This window comes from Sapajus apella, unplaced genomic scaffold (assembly GCF_009761245.1).
Source record: "Sapajus apella isolate SASKATOON/1434 unplaced genomic scaffold, GSC_monkey_1.0 scaffold2668, whole genome shotgun sequence".
Taxonomy (NCBI): domain Eukaryota; kingdom Metazoa; phylum Chordata; class Mammalia; order Primates; family Cebidae; genus Sapajus; species Sapajus apella.
In genome coordinates, this window is record NW_022439594.1 from 1 (window position 1) to 5,279 (window position 5,279).

General features: G+C 45.3%; 1 pseudogene; it reads left to right on the forward strand.

The window, feature by feature from the left end:
* The first annotated feature begins 3,932 nt into the window (after positions 1 to 3,932).
* LOC116547318 lies at positions 3,933 to 4,937 on the forward strand (annotated as a pseudogene).
* Positions 4,938 to 5,279: the final 342 nt, after the last annotated feature.

A 5,279-nucleotide genomic window follows, 5' to 3' on the forward strand; every position in this document is an offset into this window, starting at 1 on the left:
GTTACCCAGGCTGGAGTGCAATGGCGCGATCTCGGCTCACCGCAACCTCCGCCTCCTGGGTTCAGGCAATTCTCCTGCCTCAGCCTCCTGAGTAGCTGGGATTACAGGCACACACCACCATGCCCAGCTAATTTTTTGTATTTTTTAGTAGAGACGGGGTTTCACCATGCTGACCAGGATGGTCTCGATCTCTTGACCTCGTGATCCACCCGCCTTGGCCTCCCAAAGTGCTGGGATTACAGGCTTGAGCCACCGCGCCCGGCCAGGGGTGAAATATTTAAAAGCAAAAGGTCAACAAGTCAGCAAGTTGCTCTCAAGTGTCTCAGAAAAAAAAAGTATACGTGTACACACACATATACATACAGATAGAGATGGAAAAGGATAAAACAGGGCTGACATTTGAGGAATCTGGGTAAAAGGTATTTGGGAATTCTATGTACTATTTTCATAATGTTCTGTAAGCCTGAAACAACTATAATTACAACCATAATCATGGCACTGCGGGAGGCTGAGGTAGGCAGACTGCTTGAGCCCCAAAGTTTGGGACCAGCCTAGGCAACATGGTGAAACCCCATCCATACAAAAAATACAAAAATTAGCCAGGCGTGATGGTGTGCACCTGTAGTCCTAGCTAACCAAAAAGCTGAAGTGGGAAGATTGCCTGAACCCAGGAGTCGGAGGTTGCAGTGAGCCAAAATCACACCACTGCACTCCAGCCTGGGCGATAGAGTGGGACCATGCCTTTAAAAAAAAAAAAAAAAAAAAAAAAAAAACCCACACGTACCCTCACAGTATGGCACTATTATAGCTAACATGATGAATCTTATCCTCCTATAGGCAAACAAGGTTTGTAAAGAGAAAAAGCATCTTACCATGATGAGCACCACCCCCAAGGCCAGACAGATGTACAGCTATTAACACAATGAGGGGAGTATTTCAGTATATGAAAGTTCTTTCAGTTCTGAACAATGCTCATTTCTTAGACTGAATACTCCCACTACCAGAGCAAAAAGCCTAAAACTCTGCTTTCTAAACAGAATTTGAACAGGAAGTGCAAAAACTGACTAAAGGATAAACTGTTGTGTTCTGTACGTTGCCGCATTGTGTGTGTTCCAGAATACTGAAAAACCCCTAACTGAAAGAATGTTTGCAGATTGGTTAACAAGGCTTTGTCTGACAGGAGGAAATAGGAATGGGAGATAATCATTTACGTATCCACTGTAACTGGATGCAGGGCACTCAGGTGGTTTGTTTTGCATATCCATCTTCCCCTCAGGAACCCTGCCCAAGAACAAAGAGCTTGGCTTTTTGTCCACTGCTGAAGCCCCAGCTCCTGGATAAAATATTGGGAAATGTTTCATTTTATCAGCTTGTCCCTTATGACCGGATTGTCTCTATTTTCATATGAATGCTGTCATTTCTTCAGTCTTACACACTGTCTACCATATTATCATTCTTAAGTTCCACTCTACTTTTCTGCTCACCTTCATTCCAAGCCTAAAAAGAGCTCTCTATTTCACTGTCACCCCTTCCTCATCTCTTAGCCTCTCTTAGTTCCACTCAACAAGGCTTTTGTTCCTATCACACCACTTTGTCAAGGTCACCAACGACCTCCATGTTGCCAACACCAATGCACACACACATCTGAGGGCTCATCTTACTTGATACCTCAGCAGCATGACAGGTGATCCTTCTCTCCTTGAAACATTCTTTACTGGGCTTTTGGAACCGTGATTTTTCCTCCCGTTTCTCTGGTTTCTTCTCAGTCTTTTTGTGAATTCTCCTTTGCTTCCTGACTTTGGATTTTTGCCATGCCCAGGGTTCAGACCTCTTCTCTATCTACACACTCTCCCTCTCTCCCTAGAGATGCTTATCCAGTCCCATGGCTTTAAAGAACCATCGACTGATGACTCCATTGCTCCTCCAGGGGCTGGCTACCCAATATCCCCACTTTGAGTCCTCAAACTGAGTCTGCAGAAAACAGGATTCCTGATCCTCTCTAACTTAACTTCAAACTGTTCCTGCCCCCAGAGTTCTCTTTCCATGGCAGACTAGCCAGATGTTTACCAAATGCACTTCCTCTTCTGAACACCTGTTAAGACTACATTTCCCAGCCTCCTTTGCAGCATGTTGTGGCCATGGGACTGAGTTTGAACCAATGCAATCTGAGGATCATTCAGGCTTCCCAAGCATTGACCCCCAAGCTTTCCTCATCCAGCTTGCTTGGGAAGTCATGTATTAAAGACGGCAGGAAGGCCAGGAGTGGTGGCTCACACCTGTAATCATAGCACTTTGGTAGGCCGAGGTGGGTAATTGCCTGAGCTCAGGAATTCGAGACCAGCCTGGGCAACATGATGAAACCTGTCTCTACTAAAACAAAAAAAAAAATTAGCCAGGTGTGGCAGCCTGCGTCTGTAGTCCCAGCTACTCAGCAGGCTGAGCCAGGAGAATTGCTTGAACCTGGGAGGCAGAGGTTGCAGTGAGCCAAGATCGTGCCACTGCATTCCAGCCTGGGCCATGGAGTGACACTCCATCTCTAAAAAAAAAGATGGCAGGAGACTGGGTCCCTGAACCTCGATTGGAAAACAGCTGCCCTGACAATCAGGAGCACCCTATGGGGCTTTACAAAAGTGAGAAACTTCTACTGTGTTAAGCCACTGAGAATGCTGAAACGGGTTTAATCTGTTATAGTACCAATATTACTATAACTGACATACCGGGTCAAAAAAAAGGTACCACCATTCACCCAGTCACTCAAGTATGATCCCTTTTTTTTTTTTTTTTTTTTTTGAGACAGAGTTTCACTCTTGTTGCCCAGGCTGGAGTGCGATGGCGCAATCTCAGCTCATCGCAACCTCTGCCTCCTGGGTTGAGGTGACTCTCCTGCCTCAGCCTCCCGAGTAGCTGGGATTACAGGCATGCACGACCATGCCCGGGTAATTTTGTATTTTCAGTAGAGACAGGGTTTCTCCATGTTGGTCAGGCTGGTAAACTCCTGACCTCAAGTGATCCACCTGCCTTGGCCTCCCAAAGTGCTAGGATTACAGGTATGAGCCACCATGCCTGGTCTAGAACTCATTTTTAAGTCCCTTCTTTCTCATCATCCATGTTCAATCCACTGGGAAAGCATGAAAACTACCATTAAAATATCTCGTGGCCGGGCATGGTGGCCAAAGTAATCTTTTTTTTTTTTTTTTTTTGAGATGGAGTCTCGCTCTGTAGCCCAGGCTGGAGTGCAATGGCGCGATCTTGGCTCACTGCAACCTCTGACTCCTGGGTTCAAGCAATTCTCCTTCCTCAGCTTCCTGAGTAGCTGGGCTTACAAGAGTGCACCACCAGGCCAAGCTAATTTTTTGTATTTTTAGTAGAGACAGGGATTTTTGGCCAGGCTGGTCTTGAACTTCCAAGCTCAAGTGATCCACCCACCTCGGCCTCCCAAAGTGCTGGGATTACAGGTGCAAGCCACTATGCCCAGTCCCATTTTATTTTTTTGATACTCATTAACCATCCCCACTTCCTCCCATCCCCCCACTACCCTTTCCAGCTTCTGATAACCACCTTTCTACTATCTCCATTAGTTCAACTGTTTAAATTTTCAGCTCCCACAAATAAGTGAGAACATGCAAAGTTTGTTTTTCTGTTGAGCACTAACTTCTTTTTTTTGTGATGGAGTTTCACTCTTGTTGCCCAGGATGGAGTGCAATGGTGCAATCTCAGCTCACCGCCACCTCTACCTCCCAGGTTCAAGCAATTCTCCTGCCTCAGCTTCTCCAGCAGCTGGGATTACAGGCATGCGCCACCATGCCCAGCTAATTTTGTATTTTCAGGAGAGACAGGGTTTCGCCATGTTGGTCAGGCTGGTTTCAAACTCCCAACCTCAGGTGATCCGCCCACCTTGACCTCCCAAAGTGCTGGGATTATAGACGTGAGCCACCACACCTGGCCAGCACTAACTTCTTAATTATCTTGCTTTCTTTTTCTTCATAGCATTTCTCATTACCCAACATGAATGGATTCTACATATATTCAGTTGTTTACTGTATGTATACCTCAATGAACACGGGTTTATCTGTGTTCTCACTGGCCTTCAATCTCAACAGTGAGAGTATACCCTAGAAAGATGAATGAATGGGTTCAACCAGATGTCTCTTCTATATGCAATCTCTATTGCATCCTGCAAGTAGGCAATTAAAGCCCACAATTAAGCATTCCAGTCTGCCTGTGCAGCTCGAATCTCAGCTGTGCCACTTACTAGCAGCTGTGTGACATTAGGAAATTTCTTAACTAATCTTAAGCCTGAGTTTCTCCACCAGCAAAAACAAAATTCATCTCATTAGAAGACAATCATGCAAAACCTTAGCCCAGGGCCTGGCACCTAGTTACACATTGTTATTATTATTAAAAGTAAGAGTTGCTCTTTGAGGAAAGGTCGTAGCTGTTGCAGATTGTTGGTCCGCATGTTCCTGCTCCTGACTCACTGTTGTGTGCTCTTGCCGAGGAGTCAGTTGGTCAGAAAGCTGTGCAGCAGCCATGGCTTTTAAGGATACTGAAAAACACCCGTGGAGCCAGAGGTGGCAGTTCACCGAATTCGAATCACTCTAACAAGCTGCAATGTAAAATCCCTGGAGAAGGTGTGTGCTGACTTGATCAGAGGAGCAAAGGAAAAGAATCGCAAAGTGAAAGAACCAGTTCGGATGCCTAGCAAGACTTTGTGAATTACTACAAGAAAAGCACCTTGTGGTGAAGGTTCTAAGACATGGGATCTTTTCCAGATGAGAATCCACAAGCGACTCATTGACTTGCACTGTCCTTCTGAGATTGTTAAGCAGATGACTTCCATCAGTATTGAGCCAGGAATTGAGGTGGAAGTCACCACTGCAGATGCTTAAGTCAGCTATTTTAATAAATTGATTACCAGTTGTTAAAAAAAAAAAAAAGTAGAGTTGATATTCAGCTGGCATACACTGGGATGTTCATATCAATCATTTATGACCAGCATTTATGCTCACTAGTCTGTCTCCATGGTATCCTGGTTGTAAGTTTTTTTATTTTTATTTTTTTGAGACAGTGTCTGTCACCCAGGCTGGAATGCAGTGGTGAAATCACAGCTCACTGCAGCCTCGACCTCCTGGGCTCCAGTGAACCTCCCACCTCAGTTTCCCAAGTATGTAGAACCACAGACGTGCACCCCTCTATTTTTTGTAGAGACAAGGTCTCACTATGTTGCTCAGGTTGGTCTCAAACTCTTGCGCTGAAGCAATCTCCTACCTTGGCCTTCC